Source organism: Ursus americanus, chromosome 34, assembly GCF_024610735.1.
Source record: "Ursus americanus isolate L20-20 chromosome 34, mUrsAme1.1.p, whole genome shotgun sequence".
Lineage (NCBI taxonomy): Eukaryota > Metazoa > Chordata > Mammalia > Carnivora > Ursidae > Ursus > Ursus americanus.
This window is the reverse complement of record NC_142160.1, coordinates 7,270,063-7,289,645: the sequence shown is the minus strand read 5'-3', so window position 1 is coordinate 7,289,645 and position 19,583 is coordinate 7,270,063. Positions and strand designations below refer to the sequence as shown.

The following is a 19,583-nucleotide window of genomic DNA, read 5'->3' as shown; positions in this document are numbered from 1 at the left end:
GTTTTTGAAAATGGTCAATAAAATTGATAAATCTGTAGATAGGCTGATCAGAAATTAAAAGACATAATTTAGTAATGTCAAGAATGAGAGGTGACATCACTTCAGAATCTACAATATGGGAATCTTATAATAATTTTATGCCAATAAACTTGACAACTTAGAAGAAACCTCATTTTCCTTGAAAGAGACAAATTATCAAAGCTCACTCAAGAAGAAATAGATAATGTGAATAAGCCTATATCTATTAAAGAAATTAAATTTGTAGTTAAAAACCTTCCCAAAAGGAGAACTTCAGGCCCACATGGCTTTGATGGTGAACTGTATCAAACATTTAAAGAATAAATAATCCTAACAATTTTCTCAAAAATGAGAGATAAAAGAGTACTTTCCAACCAATACTATGAAACCAGCATCATTCTGATACAACAGAAGAGATACTGAAAAAAAGGAAATTACAGACCATAGCCTCATAAACATAAATATAAAAATTCTAAAATGTTGAATCCAACAATCTCTACAAAGGATAACACATCAAGAGCAAGTAGGTTCAATCTCAGGATTTCAAAACTAGTTTAGGGTTTCAAGGGTGGTTTAAATGTAATTAACATATTAAGAAACTAACACAAGAAAAACTCATAAATCTAAATAGACACTAAAAAAAGCATTTGACAAAATCCAACATTCATTTCTGATAAAAATCTTTAACAAAGTAGCAATAAAAGGGAATGTCTTCAGCCAGATAAAGAACATCTATGAAAAACCTAGAGTTGACATACTTAATAGTGAAACCCTGAATATTTCTCCTCTATGATCAAGAACAAAACAGAAATGGCAGCTCTCATCATTTTTATTCAACATTGTGCTAGAGGTTCTCGCCAGTGCAATTAGGCAAGAAAAAGAAATAAAAAGTACCTAGATTTTAAAGATTGACTGATTGATTGGATTGACTGATTTGAGGGAGAAAGAGTGCGAGCAAGTTGGGGGGGGAGGCAGAGGAAGAAGGAGAGAGAGAATCCCAAGCAGACTCTCCGCTGAGTGTGGAGCCCAACTTGGGGCTCTATCTCACAACCCTGAGACCATGCACTGAGCCAAAATCAAGAGTCAGATGCTTAATTGACTGAGCCACCCGTATCCCGTATCCAGATTTTAAAGTATAAAATAAAATGTTCTTTATTCACAAACATGATCCTCTACATAGAAAATCAGAAAGAATCTATAAAATGGCTATAAGAACTAGTAAATTTAATACGGTTGCATGGTACAAAATCAATATTCAAAAAGCAACCATATGTCTATTTACTAACAACCAAACTTTGGAAGTTGCAATTAGAAAGCAATACCATTTACAATAGCATCAATACATAAGAAATACTTAGGGATAAACCCCACAAAGGTAGTATAAGACCTGGACGCTGAAAACTACAAGACACTTCTGAGAGAAATTAAACACATAAATAAATAGAGAGGTATTACTTGTTCATGGATTACATGACTCAATACTGTTTAGTTGTCAATGCTTCCGAAATTGTTCTAAAGATTCAATGCAATCTAAATCCATAACCCAATAGGCTTTTTTTTTAATAAAACTTGACAAGCTGATTCTAAAATTCATATGAGATGCAAAGAACATAAAACAGCTAAAATAACTTTGAAAAAGAAGAAGAAAAGAGGAGGACTAACAACACTATCTGATTTTGAGATTTACATTCATCAATCTATAGTAATCAAGACAATGTTATTGGAGGAAAAACGGACAAACACACCACTAGAATGTTATAGAGAGTTCCAAAATTGACCCACACATAAATGGACAACAAAGATGAAAGACAATCATGAAGAAAGGATAACCTTTTAAACAGATATTGCTAAAAGAATTGGATATTCATATTTTTAGAAAATGAACTTTGATCCATATCTCACACCATATGCAAAAATTAATTCAAAACGGATTGTAGGGCACAGGTTAACAACTTTGAAACTGCTTTACATGTATACTGGGTGTGAACAAATAAGTAAATGGATGGTGGGAGCCATGTTTCTCACAGTTGGGAGAGGGACATCATGGATAAAGAATGAACCACATGGTACTGGTTTAGCATCAAAGATATCAGTATGAACTCACAGTTAGCTTAATAGAGATATACAAATGGTGAGACGTAGAAGTATAGATCTGTATATCCAAGGATTAGCACACACAAATATATTTCCTTGCTCTGCCTGCTGAGAGAATCTATACATAGTGACACCCCAGTAGTGGCAACAAGCAAACCCGGTGCCCAGATGTTGGTTTCTAAATAACACACCACCACAAAAGGAACTAGGGCTCCTTTGAGAAATGGCTGATTCTAGGGCTGAGGCACTGAAAATAAAAGATGAGCCTTACGCATCTTGTAGTGTCAGAAAACAAGGAAGTGCTGGGAGAAAGGAGTAGGAGGAGTCAAGTCAAAAGGACACAGGAACCAACCTAAAAGAGGTCCCAATGGCCAGTGCTAGAATGAGGTGAGCAACAAAATAAGTAATGAAGTACTGGATTATAACCTAAAGTATAAAATAAATACATGAATCCATATTGATATAATAAATGGTCGAAAAAATAAATAGGGGAGAAAAGATAAAAATTAAATACCATTTACATAATCTTCTTGCAGAAAAATTCCAAGTAATTTATGTGGATACCCATCTCTAGGATTTAGGGTGTAATTTTTCCTCCCATTTCCCTTGAGCATGGACTATACTCAGTGGCTTGCTCCCCAAGAATAGAGTGCAGAAAGGGTGAAAAAAGATTAACTTTAGAGTGGAGAAACCTGGCAAACATTACCTTGGTCAGGTAATCAAGGTTAAGCAACACTAGTGATAAAGCATGTTGACAGTATGTATTCACCTGCCCCTGATATGATGTGATAAGAAGGGCACCGCTCCCCCAAAAAATTACCTCAGTCTAACCAAGAGAAAAACATTGGACATACTCCTAAATACTTCAGAATGAAGTTCCTAAAAATGATGACCTCCCACAAAACCACAATAATAATATTACACCAAAAAATCAAATAGTAATTCCCTAATATCATCTAATATCTAGTTCATACTCAATTTTTCCCAACTGTCCCCAAAATGTCTTTTGCAGCTGGCTTTTTTCAAACCAGGATCTAGTCAAGGTTCCCTCATTGGATTTGGTTGTTCAGTTTTCTTTAGTTACTTTTGCTCTAAAACAGTCTCATCACCTTTCCTCCCTTAGTTTTTTTTTTTTTTTTTTTTTTTTTTTTATGACATTGACACACTGAGGAGACCAGGCCAGTTGTCTTGCAGAATGAGGCACCTGCTGGATTTGATTGTTTCCTTATTGTGGGCTTAACTCATTCCTTGATCTCCTGCACTTTTTATAAGTTATATCTCAGCACCATCCAAAAGAAAAGAAAAACCAGACAAACCCAAATGGCAGGACATTCTACAAAATGTCTGACCAGTAGCACTCAAAACTCTAAAGGTCATGCAAAACGAAGGAGAGACTAAGAAACTATCAAGGATGGGGGCGCCTGGGTGGCACAGCGGTTAAGCGTCTGCCTTCTGCTCAGGGCGTGATCCCGGCGTTATGGGATCGAGCCCCACATCAGGCTCTTCTGCTATGAGTCTGCTTCTTCCTCTCCCACTCCCCCTGCTTGTGTTCCCTCTCTCGCTGGCTGTCTCTATCTCTGTCAAATAAATAAATAAATAAATAAAATCTTTAAAAAAAAAAAAAAAGAAAGAAACTATCAAGGATCAGAGAAGATGAAGGAGACAAGAGGATGACACACAATGTGGACCTGGATTCAATTCTGGAACAGAAAATGGATATTAGTAGAAAAACCAATAAAATCCAAATAAAGTCTGAAGTGTAGTTAAGGGTGACATATCAAGCTGGTTGCTTAGTTTTGACAAATGTACCGTGGTTATGTAAGATATTAATACTAAGAGAAAGTAGGTGAAAGGTACACAGGAACTCTCTGCACTACCTTTGCAACTATCCCGCAAGCCTAAAATTATTCCAAAGTTAATGCAAAAATGGACTACAGACTTAAATGTAAAAAACCACAAAGGTCCTTGAAAAAAATAAATGAGAAAATCTTTTGGACCTTGAGTTAGGCAAAGTTTTTTTTACAAATGACGCCAATAACACAATCCATAAAAGATAAAATTAGTAAATGGGACTTCCTCAAAATTAAATAATTCTGCTCCTCGAGACACTCTTACTGAAATAAAAAAAGACCAGCTGACTAGGAGAAAATAGAGGACCTGTATCCACAATGAACTCTCAAAATTCAACAATAGTAATAAAAAAAAAAAAAATTAAAAGCAGGCAAAAGATTTGAACAGATACCAGAGAAGTAAAAAAGATGGTGAATAAATACATGAAAAGATGCTCAAAACCATTAACCCTGGTAAGATGGAAATTAATGCCACGAAGAGTAACCACTACACACCCATTAGAATGATTAAAATGTCAAAGACTGACCATATCAAGTGTTGGTAAGGATGCAGAGGAACTGGAACTCTCATACAATGCTGGTGGGGAATGTCAAGTGGCGCAACCAGTTTGAAAAACAGGAAGTTTCTTAAAAATTTAAATATATACCTATCATATGACCCAGCCATTCTACTACTAAGTATTCACCACCTGCACACCAACAAAGCAAGCTTATGTCCACATCAAGTCTTGTACACCAATGGTCACAGCCGCGTTAATCATAATACTCAATAATGGGACACAACCCATTTCTCCATCGAGAGGTGAATGGATAAACTAACTGTGGGTTACCCATATGATAGGCTACTACTCATCATTAAAAAGAAATGAACTATTGTTATGTGCAACAGGACGGATGAATGTCAAAATAATCATGCTGGGTGAAAGACGCTGGACAAAAAAGCATACTGAATGATTTCATTTATCTAAACGTCTAGGAAATGTAAGCTAGTTTAGAGTGACTGAAAGCATGTAAGTGATTACATGGATGGGGGGCTGGTGGGATCTGAGTTGAAGGGGCAGGAAGAAGTGGAAGCAAGAGAATATAAAGAGACACAAGGAAACTCTTGGAGTGACAACACAGTCACTATTTTGACTGCAGTGACGGTTTCGCAGACATATACAAATATTGAATTGTATACGTTCAGTATGTGCAGTTTAGGTCAAATATACTCAGACACAACCGGTTTTTTGTTTGCTTGTTTGTTTCTTTTTAATCAACCACCACAAAACCTGGAAAATGGGAGAATACACTAAGCCCGGAAATGAGAAGCCTGAAAAAAGGAATGATGGCTTTTGGCAAACAGCTGGTAGTATAGCCCATGAGATGGGTTAGATTTGGTGTCTGTGGCTTCAGGAGGGAACCAGCGCCCACGGAGTAGAAAATAAAAAGCAGCTGCATCAGCTACACATGAAGAATATTCTGACAACCGCAGCTATGCAAACATGGAATGGACTGCTTTGTAAGCGAAAGTACTCTCAACAGTCACAAAAAGAGTTCAAGCAGAAACTCAACCCAACACCTGTTAAGTGAAGTAGGAGGAGAAATTCCCACTGGAGACACAAGACGGTATTTCTTGCTCTTTAAATGCACCAGATAGGGAAAAAAGCATGTGGCTTCCACTTGGGGAGAAATTTATTTAATCATATTCATCAGACTGTAAAGCCATCAACACCAAATATTTTGAATGATATAAAGTATTTAGGAGCTCAAGAGCAAAGTTAATGAAGGCAACTGTCAATCTTTCAATGGGTTTTCACATAAGGAAAGCAGTAAAGAAAGCGTCAAAGTTCTAAAGTGTGTGTTTGTCCTCTTTGTTCTTGCATTAGTAAAACTATTATAAATTTCTTGAGAGAAAGGAGCACCTATAATGTTTGCTTTGCAATTCTAAGCACTTAGAGGTCAATAACAATTAATAGCTACTCTTTATTGAATATATCTTATCGGCCTACAAATTTAAGCTAAGCAATTTTTCTGAAGATTTTATTTATTTGAGAGAGAGAGAGAGTGAGAGTGAGCAAGAGAGAAAGCACAAGTGTGTGTGGGGGGAGGCAGAGGGAGAAGACGACTCCCCGCTGAGCAGGAAGCCCGATGAGGGGGCTCGATCCCAGGACCCCGGGATCATGACTGGAGCCAAAGGCAGACGCTTAACCTAATGAACCACCCAGGCGCCCCCAGCTAAGCATTTTGAACACATAAATTTTCCAATACTACAAGACAGCTATTATTCCCATTTTACAGTTAAAAAAATCTCAGGCTGAGGAAGTTAAAGGGATCTTCAGTTTCAAGATCTGAAATTAAGTCTGCCTGACCCCAAAACCCAAAGATAGGAGACTGCCTCCTAGTTCACTGAAGACATAGGAGCCACCTGACGAACGCTGCATGCAGTTTCCTTCTTCCCTCTCTACATATTTTCCATAGTCCTGCCCAATTTATTTTTCCAAAATACAAACTTTCTCATGTTACCCAGCTTCATTTCCTTCAGTGCCTTACAAGTCTGGACTCATCAAGACAGTGACGGGAGACGTGCCTGCCTGCTCGCCCAGCATCATCTCTGAGTATTTCTCCCGTATATTCCAGAAACACCAAAATATTCGCCAGCCTTCTAAAATTGCAATTCGTTTGTACTTGCTCCTCTCCCTTTTCTACACACCCTTCCTCTGATTTCTGGCCTGGTGAAGGAACTTTCATCCCTCCAGACTCAGTTTAAATATTGTCTCCCCTGCTGAAGTTTTCTCTGACATTCCAGCAGCAATTAGACATACCTCCTTTTACACACACATCACTCTGTTCATACGAAGAATTACTTGTGGATTTATTTCAAGCAAAAAAGAAAAAAAATCTCCCCAAAGACTTATTCATCTCTGTATCATTGGTACCCAAGCCCAACAGGAAAGGTTCAATACATGTTTACTGAATAAATGGATGGATGATGGACAGACAGATGAATAAGAAATTAAGTGGATATAAAAACCAGTGTCTGAAATTAAACAAGAATAAAGAAAACTTAAGGGTTTTCCCTTTTTTTTTTTTGGTATATAAAAGAAATCATAATGCCTACAACAGAGATAAATTCGTTGCTACAATTATCACATATACTGCTCCTTGTTAATTCTATATGATTTCAACCTAAATCATATCTTAATTAAAGCAACTGTTGCTAGCTTACTTGATTGTGGGGTCCTGTTAAAACAGTTCATTTAATCAAAAGTAAAGGTAATATATAATTTGATGCAAAAATTAATTCTCAAGACTATAAAATGGTTGGAACCAGGAAATCTGTGAACTACTCTGATTACTTGTCAAGAAGAAGAAAGCCAGAGGAATAACCTTTTTGTGACCTCCTCCCACAAACAAAACTATTCACAGATTTTACCATTTCAAGATGTAACCTTGTTTAGTGCTCTCCTCTTTGCAGATAACAGGAGACATCAAAAAAAAAAAAAAAAAAATCCCACCATTTGAAACTTCAGGCTCCTTTCTTCCTCGACTCTTTATGATTTTAAATTAAAGCATTTTTATGCCTGGCCAATGTATGTTTCATTAAGTTACTAGAAATTAGTCTTAATATATAACTGGGATAATTTATCGTACCTTCTAGTTTGGCGGGGTCCTTTTATCATCTTATTCTCTATCGTACCTTCTAGTTTGGCGGGGTCCTTTTATCATCTTATTCTCTTGCCCAGAGCTGACATGAAAATAATTTGGGTTCCTTCTGCACACTGCTGTTTAATTTTAAAATCAGGCTAGAATGAATTCTTTTTTAAAAAATGTAAAATAAGATAGAACTAAGAAAAAAAAGTCAAGAAGGTTTGAGAACTACTCTCTGCTAATGGAAAAATTATTTTAATTACACAAGAAATGTTCTAAAGCAATCTTCTGGGTGAAAACAAAGCATTACTTATTCGTTAAGGAAAATGCTTTCCCTAAAGAAAATGTTCACATGTTCAGAAGCCCTTAGTTTGTGAAATTAATGCCTTGTACATGTAGATAAAAAAAAAATAGTTCGCACCTTGGTAATTTTCTTCTAAGATGCTGTCTCATTATAGCAATAACATTTTGGTTTATGCTAGAAAGGGCTCCTTCCCAAAGAACCAAAATGTATTTTAGAGGGGGAGGGGAAAATGTATTTTAGAAACACGCTTTTAAAAAAAGCTGAAGCACTCTAAAAAGTACTAAACAGGCCATAGCAGTGGACTTTGCTTGAAAAGGACAAAAGAAGAAGCCATTTTAAACCACATTAAGTGTAATCATCTTTTTGTTTTTTTATCTCCGAAACATGATAGTAAAATGAGAATAAGAACTGAATGACTTCAGAGCCCAGCACTGGAAAGTTTGGGACTGCAATATGAAAAGACAAAAAACTTTGGAAAAAAAAACTTTGGACTAAGATGTCCATTCATCAAACATGTGAGACTATATTCCAAAAGTTGGTGTAATTTTTCTCGGATTAGCCTGAGAACACAGGATACACAATTTGTTTTGATTTTTTACTATCTTCAATTTTGCTCCTGCCTTTCCTTTCATAAATAAACAGCTTAACATAAGGAAGTAACTGATTGTGTCACTTATCACATTGTGATCTTTCAAGGGAAATGTTTCAGTTCATTCAAGTTCTGGCTCCTCTCAACATTTCTTGTCTCCTGCAGGAGAAGATGATATTCTATAAAAGGAAAGGACAGCATGTGTGAATTAAGAAGGGTTCATGAGAGAACCGGAATCTAATTACATAAACACACTTCCCTACAGGTGGATATAAATTCGAAAATCTCTGAAATCTCATCTTTAAAAGCTAGCAGCGCTTTTTTAATTATGCTAAAAGTCCCTTGTCTGCTTGATCTCTCCTGAACAATTTTAATCAGGCAAGCCGAATGCACGCTGTCTCACAGACAACTTAACAGAGCTCTCAACTATGAGCTAATGGGAAGACAAGGAACCACAAGCATTTTTATTAAAAGGAAAAAAATGGCCAGCCTAGAGATTTGGCCAGCAATAAAGCAAGATTAAATCATGCTTTCTCCCCACTTAGCCTACTTAACTTCAAGAACTACAGACATATAATTAATTTGCTCTTGAGATTTATTCTGTAAACATAAACACACCATTTTTAAAATATTACATCCTTACAATTCAGTGGTTTTTGTTACTTTCCTTTCCCATTCACAAATGGACTAATGTACTAACAACCAGTTTGCCAGAATCTAAGAATAATCTCCCTAAAATTTACTCTCCCCAAAAAAGAAGGGTCAGAAATCACTCTCTAGCCAATAGGAATCCTGACAAGTTCAAAGGGAATATGAAATCATAATTAAGAGAACCCATTTCCACCTTTCAGCCCATCCCCAAGCACACTGCTATATCAGCTCTGACCATGACTTTTAAGTCCATTCTAAGGCTCTCTACATATAGCAACCTGCTGTAACACTCATTTTTTAGCAGCTCCAAACTATCTAAACCTAATAGCTACCATTTCAAACTCCTTTCTCTTGACCACTTCAACCCAGTTAACTCCAAAAAAAGATTGTTAGTTGCCCCAGACCCTAAGAAGTCTGCACCTATGATACACTGAATTGGTTTTAGTCTATCTTGATCCCCAACCCCTTAATGCTTGGAAATTAAATTAAAAATTCCAATTTCGGGGGCACCTGGGGGGCTCAGTCAGTTAAACATCTGCCTTTGGCTCAGGTCATGATCTCAGGGTCCTAGGATCGAGTCCCACATCCCCACATCAGGCTCCCTGCTCAGCAGGGAAACTGTTTCTCCCTCTGCCCCTCCCTCTGCTGGTGCTCGCTCTCTCTCAAATAATAAAATAAAATCTTTTTAAAAAATGACAATAAAATAAAACAAAAATTCCAATTTTTACACTCTGGTCTGAGTTTACCTCCAATTAGCTGCTGTGTGGTTTGCAGCGTATTCTCAACCCCCTCTGTGCCTCATTTCCTTCTTCTGTAATACTGTAACTAATAATACTCTCCCTCAAAGAGTTGATGTAAGGATTAACTGACATGGTACAGGAAAGAGAGAATCTAAAAATTAAATGATCTAGGACCCCAAGCCCAGGGGCGTACACTTAATCCACCTCAGTTTCCCTCCATCGTGTCCTAGGTCAGTGTCTCCAGGCTCTTCGGGCATAGGCTCTAGCACTTCTTCCACCGAACCCTGAAGAAGATTCTCAGCTGCTCATGAGCTCCCTGGCAATCCCCGGACACACCAGCAACCCTTAGCCAGAGCCCGTCTTTCATGATTTCCCCATCTCTACACTCCGCTCCATCCCTCTCGGGGCTCTCCCGCTATTCTCATCTGAGGGATCCCTGGGCATCTCCGACTCACTCAGTTTTCCGGTGCCCTGAGTTACACTTGCTTATTCAGCAGAGACCGCTTCCTTTACCCCTGCTTCAGTGTTCACCTGCCCGCTTCTCCTCCTCATTAGTGCTGTGCTTACTAATTGACAACTGCACGCTCACCATTTAATCCGATGCTTTTCTATTTACACTGATTTAGAAGACTATTCTTTACAGTGAAACTAAGAGAAAATTAAATATAATAGGTGAGGACAAATAGGGATAACTGTAGCCGAGGAAAAAGCATATGGTTCATTCTTAGAAAAGGATTTTGTGTATTTCAACCAACATAATATTTTCTGCGGGCGCCTATCAGATCCCGATTCCTCCGACCTGGCTGCGTGAGGAGCTGTAGCAATTCAACTTTCTTATTGAAATGGTAGAAGCTGACGAGTAAAAGGGAATGCTTGCAGAGCAAGACAGGGCAAAACGTAAAACTAAGACATAAGCATTCAAGAAATGTTTATCAGTACTACTGAGATGGCAAATATATACATACAAGCCCCCCGAAACAACTGTCTGATCTATCAGCAAATACCTCAATTCTAGAGTTAGAAAGGCCAGATCTCTAATAAGGAATATTCCTCTGAAATGACATAAATCAGGGCCACTGTCGCGATATTTTCATTATACTCATCATTTTTTGCTCTTTACTATTTTTTTTGCTTTCCCTTAATATTCTCTCCCAATCCTCTGTTGGATACACAAATTTGAAATGCTTAGTGATGCAAAAGAAAGTATTATTCTTTACATAAATATGAATTACATGTCTTTCCATAGACTCCATGCTTGTTAATTTTCCTAATGGAGTATAAAGTCTTTCCACTATCCTCGAATTAATCCTAACCTGCTTCAAATTACCATGTTTTGAAGTTTTGCCTCAGGTTCCGGTCTGGGATAAAGTGCCATCAAGGACAGGTGGCTTTTTTTAAAGTAACAGGAAAGAGTAATAAAATAATTATTTCTTAGAATTTTACTTAAAAATACTCGCAATCACTCTATTCAACTCAGGTAAATTTTATATTCCAGCAATATTAACATCGAACTTATTGTAATAACCTAATTCAGCACTCCCTGAAACAACGGCTAAAACTTCTTTTTCTATTAAATATTTGATTTTAAAAGAGCTACTACAATTGGCACCAGATTTGGTTTCTAAACCATTTTCCAATAAAAGGAGCCAGGGCTATTTGGAGAAATGTTTCAAAGAGTGGAGCAGAAAATACTAGGGTGAGTTTAATGCATCCTATAGCACCAGACACTAAGGAAGTACTCAAAACAAAAACAAAAAACCCACAATGATAAGGGTACGTCAAAGGGATACAGGGGCCAATTAAAAAGCCCCCAATAACCAAAGCTGGAACAATTTGAACAATAAAATGAAATGGTATTGCATCATAATCCAAAGTACAAAATAAATACCCACAAATCCATATTTAGATAAATACATGACTAAATAAACAAACGGGGAAATAGAAACAAATCACATGCAGAAGAATTTCAAATAATTTTTGAAGACACTCCACCTTCAAGGGAGTGGAACATGGCTCCCCACTCCTTACGTGTGGGCTCTGCAGAGTGGTTTCCTTTCAAAGAGTACAGTGTGGAAAGGGGGAATAAAGAGTAACCGCATCGCATCGTGGTACAACCTGTTGAAACTATGGGAAACTGGGTGAGAGGTATCCGGGAACTCTCCGTACTATCTTTGCAAGTTTTCTGTAAATCTGAATCTATTCTAAGATAAAAAATGTATTTCAAAAGTTAAGAAAAATCTGCTATTGCCTTTGGTTTTCTGAAGTTTGCTTAACTAGCTTACCTGGAGAAACTCTTAGTCAATCTTAGACCACTGCAATTGTACAACTGCTCACAAGACTCTCAAATCTGGAGGGCGTTTGCACTGCATTATAATGGAAAGATGAGAGGCACGGCCCTGCGTTTGAATGCTGCTCTCCATGCAACTCCTCCTGGGATGGAAATAAGCAATTTTGTCATCTATAAAATAGGGCCAACCTGCTTGCAGGGCTCTGTGACTCCTATGGGGAGAGGGCTAACGTGATGGCCTGGTCACAGTCCCATTACAGAGTGCCTCGTCCGTGTCCAGCCCCGCGTCCTCCAGCTCGGCCCCACTTGGGGCCAGTCCTGGCGGCCTCCATCTTGTTTGTTTGTTTCTTTACACACGATGCTCAAATGTTTTTGTTTTTATTTTTCAAAAATCAACTCATGCTAACTCTATCTCTGGAAGAAAAACTAGAAATTAGACACAGTGGTTGCCTCTTTGTGAGAGCACAGGAGGCTGGAGTGGGAGGGAGACATGCCTGGCGCTGTATATACTCTCAGGCTATCGGAGTTACTTTTTTACATTATTTAATAATAACGAAATAATAATTTTACATTATTTAATGTGTATGCATTAGCTATTTAAAAACTTATAACAAAAGCAACAACAAGGAATCTACGACTCAGGGATTGCTATCCTTTTCTTATTTCTACCTTTGTATCTGCTCTCTGTGTGTTATATCCTTTTAATATAGTACCAGAGCAAAGGCAAGAAGGCTAGCTCCAGGAGATTAGTCTAAAATGATTTCAATCAACTTCTTTTGTGGCAAATCAGCTGTTTCAAATAGCGTTAGCGGTCTTGGAATCAGAAGTGACTTGGCCCCATGACTGAACTTCCCCAAAGGCCAGCGTCTTCATCTGTAACACTGGAGTAACAGTACCCACACTTCACAGGGTTGTTGGAAAGATTAAGCAAAAGCGCACATAAAATCCTTAGCATAGTGTCTGCTCCATCGATAACTGTCATTGTAAGTATAAATGGAAGTCTGTGGGAAGAGCTGATTTCTTACTCAGACATATCTTCTACTCGGCTATGGATCCAGAAGCAACTTCCAAGGCTCAACACCCTAAAATGCGATTGGTTTTCAGCAATTATTATCCTAGTTCCCTAAAGAAAATGTGTTAGATAACTAGAATGAACTGCAGCATCTCCCTCTCTGCACACCAACTTCTCAAGTAGTAAGAAACATGGAGTCATATGCTATCAGTAATATATTTAGAATTGAATACTTCTTATAACCATCAAAGCAACAGAATACTCAAGGACAATAACATTTAACAGTTGGTTCAATGTGCAGAACGCTATGGCTGAAGCCGTCTTTGGGATGATGCCAGAAGACTGCATAAGTTTAAAATTTTAAGTTGTATTCGCATCCTGGTCTTTTGCCTTAGTTTCCTACAAAAGGGCATGTCATATTCGACCAAGACACAGATTTTTGAGATTAGTGGTAACATCTGTAAATAACTGTAATAAAAGTGCAGGTTAGAGAGAGGCATATAAACATGTTAGGTACTCACTGAATATTTGTCAAGTGGACTTTGCAAGCATAAATACGTGAATAAATGACATGCTACCAATGCATACTCCCTTCAGTGAGTTATTAGAGATATTATTCCCTTCCTAGCTGTCTCCAAAAAACAGCTACATATTTTACCCTGATGTGTTTTACTTGGGTTTTTAAATTGAAGCACTTCAAAAACTAATGGTATATTTCCACTTACGAGATCTTCCGTGTATTTGCATGGATACACACACATACAGATGTATACACAGGCAACACTCTAGCACAGAAATACATGTGTATCTCTATGTACTTAAATATAATTTAAGATATGGAAGTACTACTTAACCAAAACATATCTTTGACAATTTTTAATACTTCCTAATTTTTTGCTTTAGGGCTTTGCTACAAGATTCGTTAAAGCCGCTTCTTGCTTTCGAGGTCACACACGACAAAAACAGCTCATGTAGATCGGATTTAAAATCACATCAAGCAACTTGACTGCTACTAGAAAGCCAAAAAGTATGGAGTCATTATAAATTTTCAGACTGTGCCTGTTAAGGATTGCTGCAAGACAACTGGGAAGAGGAATGGGGATCTGAAGCTACAATGATAAAAATCTTTTTTTTTTTTTTTTAAGATTTATTTGAGAGAGAGAGAGAGAGTGAGAATGAGCGGGGGGGGGGGGGGACGGGTAGAGGGGAAGGAAGAGAGAATTTCCAACAGATGCCCAGCTGAGCACAGAGCCTGACATGGGGCTCGATATCACAACCCTCAGATCATAACTGAGCAGAAATCAAGAGTTGGATGCTTAACTGACTGAGTCACCCAGGCACCCCAACAATAATAAAAATCTTAAATACTTCAAATAATTAGACTAGGAACCACTTAAGAAACTCCATTCCATTACTAGATCGTCCAGTCCAATAATGGCCATTGTTGACAATTTTTTTTCTCAATTTTTCCACTTTCTGGAACACTTCACAGTTGACAAGTCATTCACAAGAATCGTCTAATCCTGACAAAACCTTTGAGCAAAAAGTTGTGCCACTACTTGAGGGACAGAAGGCCGCCAAACTAGTAACTAGCAAAACCAGGATTCTGAACCCACATCTTCCACCCCCAAATAGAATGCTCTCTCCCCCATCCCAGTGCTGAATTCCCCTTCTAGGACAGGCCCTACAGCACAACTCCGCTTCAGTGGTCTACAGTCCTTCTTCAGGTGGTTTATCACATCCTCTCTGGCCACAAGCCCGTCAACTTCCCACACCGTAGCCACAGATGTCGTCCCCAATTCAAATCAGTCTTCTAGATAAGACCAGCAAATGTTTTTCCTGTTCCTAGACACAGAATAAACTTCTTACCAAAGTCTTCAAAGGCAGAGTGTCCTGAACCTTGCTTCCTTTTCAGGTTGGGGGTGTCTCCTCTGCCCACTGTCAGGCTCCCTGGTCCTGGATCTCTGTCGCACCCAGCTCAAGGACACACTTTCTCTCTCCAGCCTCGCTCCCTCAAGCGAGCGGCGAGCTTACTGCACAAATCCAGTGTCCCGACTGCGCTCTCTCAGGGTGCGGTACCTTTCCTTCGTCGCTGTCATCACCACACCACTGCGATCTACCTTTACTCGTGCCATTGTGCACTTCATGTCTGACTGCCCCCCCAGACTGTCAGTGACACAAAGGGTAAAGATGAGGTCACTTTTTGCTCTTAGTCACTACTATATCCCCGATGCCTGGCCCAATTTCCAGCCCCTACAGCAGATACCTGATCCTTTCTTTCCAAAGCTATGCAAGTATGGAACGAGGCAAATTCCTCTTCCATTCTTCAAATATCTGAAAATACCTATTATTCTGATGATTCCTCATTCCACACACACAGACACAAAAGTTAAGCATTAAGAAGGAAACCATGCTGATTCTTTGAAATATCCCTTTTATGATAAAGTGCCCAGATACTTCCTAAAACTGGAAGCTATAAATCAGTATCATGGCATTTTCTCACCAGTAGAGGCTGTACGTTCTTCATCCCAGAGATTGCACTTGTATAGGACGGTCTACCCCTGGGATATGGCAATAACAGTTATATCACAGATTCTCAGGTCTTCTTCATATGAAATGCCCTTAAAACACGCCTACTTGATTCTTGACTAGTGTGATAATTTGACAAACCTACACAAAGAATTTTACGTTAATTACTACTATAGACCATTTTAGTTTCAGCCAGTCATTTCAGATGGCTAAGCTTTTTTTCGGTCCTGATCACCTCACCCAAACTATTAGGTATTGCTCTCAGCTTATGTGACATGCAAATGTGATGGGCCTGTTCCATCGAAATTGGTGATAAAAATGATTAATAGGACAAAGTGAAAGGAAGAGTCTCTCTCTTAGCTGACATCAATCCAGGCATCAAGTTTTTTTCAACTGTCTATGAATCTGCCTGTCCTCATAAAACAGCCCCTAATTTGACCATCTATCTCCTAAACACGATCAGGAGACACTGTCCAAAGCCTTGGAAAATCAACTTACTCCACCCAGACAGTAAAAAAGTTACACAAGCTTAACATGACACATTCCAAGTGAACCCATGTGGTCTCCAAGGATTGCTTCTTTTCTAGGTAAGTGTTCACCAAGTGTCTGTCTAATAATCAATTAAAGAACTGTCCCAAGGATAGCTATGAAACCCATAATTTTAGTGGTGCAGAAATCTACTTTTACCCCTCTTTTCTGAAAATAAAAATGGTATCTGCATGGTAGTCTTTTGGCATCTCTGGTTCTGATCATAATTGTTGAAAGATAACCAAACCATTCATTTCTGGTCTTTAAATCCTGAAGCATTAACCGGCGGGAAGCATCAAAGTGCTTTCTCCTCCACCTTCCCTGGACTTTAATCCCCTTGCTACCATCATGAGTCTCCTTTACTGAATTTGAATATCATTTTCTTTCGATAGAGAAGTTGAAACCAACCCAGGAGTTCCACAGATCTGCCTTTGTTCCAACATCCGGTATTACACCATCTGTCCCGAGCACCAGTTTGTGCTTTTTCTTGCTTTTACTTCATGGTCTGACCATACCATGTTGTGGTCCTTAGCATCTTCCCAAGCCTCAACTCATTTCAAGATTCAGCCTCTTGAATACTCCTCTCTCTAACACCACTTCAGTGTTTGTGTTCCAACCTGTCCTTACGGATGAGAATCATCTGTGCTCATACTGGCAGTCTTTCGCTTTAGAGAACCTACACACATTTCATTTATTCAATTAGTGTTTCACTGCTTGCCAAAGGTATGCAATTCACCACACTAAAGCAAAGGACACAAAGACACCTAAGATTGGGTCCCTGCCTTCAAAAAATCCAGAGGGAAAATCAACTTTTAGGCAGAAATATCGGTTTCGGTATTACCGAGACGAAAGAAGTGCCGTATGAGCAGCGTACAGAGCAACGAGGTGAAGAATGAAAGAGCTGCTGAAGTCATCACCAAGGAAAGGACAGAAGTCGAGTCTCGCAGAATCAGGAAGTAGTCATTAAAAGACTGGAAATATGCACAAAACCATGGAAATACGAAAAGTACTCTGTCTTCATACTAGACTGATCAATGGAGCTGGAACTGAAGTTGTATGGAGTAGAAGAGATAGCCCAAAACTGTGGAGTCGATTATAAAAAGGCCCTATAATCTAGGTGTCCAACACATAAGATAAACAAAATGAAGCAAATACTTTCTACAGAAGCCTAGGCAGCAGTTAGAAGAAATCAAGACGTATACCCAATGACATGGCAGATCTTTAAAACAGTGCTGAAGACTAACTGATGTCTAGAATGTAATACCAGCAACGCAAAATTAAAATGCATGCACATCCAGTGTTTGCGTGCACACACGATAAATCTACATGGTTAACAAGACATACATGAACAATAGGATTCAGATCAAAAATATGAAAATCGTTATCTATGGAGAGGGAACGGAATGGGGATGGGACATGGGAAGCAAAGGATTTTTTTTTATGTGTGTATGTGTTTGAAATCCAAAGACATCAAAAACTTAAAGTTTTTCATAAATGACAGAAGTTTTCAAGTCTGCGAATGGCAAAATCGAATGTGGGTGGTTTTTATAAAAGAAAGAAAATTTGGCCCAGCGTGAAGGAAAAGCCTTGGAGCTATAGTTCTTCTAGAGTCAAAGAGCATAGGCTCATTGTCCTTTTTGTGCACATGCGGAGTAGACTTTCATCATTCTGTACGAAAAGGCTGGGTATGGTAAACTGACCATAAGCAAGGATGGATCTAGAACTTCCGGTAACAGGCTAAGGGTCTTGCAAGCTGAAGGTCTGCTCCGTTTTCTTACGAATGCGCCAAAGGCAGAGCAATGAGAAATTAAAGCCTCGCTGAATATCTTGGGAGCTCAGCGCAGGGATCCCTGTAATAAACTCATACAAGCCCTATCACTTGAGAGAAGAACCTTGCATTACCGGGCACTGCTTCATCTGTACCGACAGACTTGCTATAGAACTGTAACTGAACACTACAGGCAATACGCCAACATTTTTAAATTGCATCAAGCTCTAGTACCAGGTGACAATTGTTTGCTGTGACATGATTTATGCAACACATTTCATCCACTTATCTTAGAATCAAAGGCATGTTACCAAAGGGTTCTCACTCAGATAAACAGGAATGATTTCTAACCCAATCACATCCGTAAAAAGTGAAAATCGCACCTGGGAAGTTCCAGGACCAGAGCCTACTGATTAAATTTGGAGAATAAAGAACTTAAAGCCACAAAGCTGGCACCCTTATGGGATCTTCCCCTATTCTGAAGCTATGGTTTTTCATTTGGATGCAAAAAGCTAACCAAAATGCCTCCAGAATCAAAACATAGTTTTCAAATTATAAGTGATATGTGCAAATGATATGTGACATGGTTAAGAACGCTATTTATAGAACCTTATTTTTCCTTGGATGGGCTCCTGAGGGTCAGGCACTTGTGTCTCCCTTCTCGGTCTGTGCTTCAGTAATGTGACAAGGATTCTTTTCCCTCTGAATCTTCTCCTAAAGTATCATTTCAGCCCCTACTTAATTATCTACCATCTCATCCTTCCATCTTCTTACCCATTCTACTCAGATAAGGTACATTTTGATAGAAGAGCATCTTTAAAAGATAGCATCTTCCAATAATGACCTTAAAACAATTTTATATTTTAAGTATTATTACCTTAAGAAGGTAATCTATGTTCTCCATGGGTGGTGAGATATAGGTATTAGTTCCTTTCCTCTCTATAAAATATGTGTTGCTTTTATAATCAACATTTTAAACAACTATGTAGTGACATGATAGGGAGAAGACCTTATTATAAGAAGTTCTCATTATTAAAAGATGATTACATATCTAAGGACCTTGGTCTGGCACATCCTCTTGCCTTCTGTCATTATTCTGGCCTCCAACCCAACTTAGATATGAATACACAAAAGAGCTTTGTCACAGGATCTGTGACAAACTGGACCATGGAAGGCAGGGGCTGAGCAAATCTCTAAGTTACCTATCAAGTGCTCAGAAAAGACACTGAATCTAGTCTGGGCTCTAAAAATGAAATTGTATTATACTAAAATGCCAAATTGTCTTATAATGAGACACATGAAATCAGCATCTCAGCAATTTATACTAAAGACTAAATGGTTTCAAATAAACACAAATACTCTTACACCTCAACAGACACATGCATGAAACAAAATAATCTAACAGTGTCATAGCATAAATTTAACATTTAGAAAAAAAGTCCTTGTTCAATGAAACAGTTATCACTCTCTACATCCACCCATTTTTCCTCCAGCTTATGCATTCACCAAGGATGATAAACACTTAAAACTTTTGAAAACATAACATTACAACTTTTAACATTCAGTTTTACTTTTCTTAGCAT

General features: G+C 38.4%; 1 protein-coding gene across 10 annotated transcripts in view; it reads right to left on the bottom strand.

The window, feature by feature from the left end:
* The window catches only part of RFX3 (regulatory factor X3), a 439,312-nt gene that overhangs the window by 198,230 nt on the left and 221,499 nt on the right, over nucleotides 1–19,583 (bottom strand). The window contains exon 1 of one of the 10 annotated variants that reach the window (XM_087858878.1): nucleotides 7,596–14,309. The exons of the other annotated variants lie outside the window; for them this stretch is intronic. The gene's annotated coding sequence lies outside the window, so the exon portion shown is untranslated. Of the gene's footprint in view, nucleotides 1–7,595; nucleotides 14,310–19,583 lie in introns of those variants that run through there. 10 annotated transcript variants of the gene reach the window in all.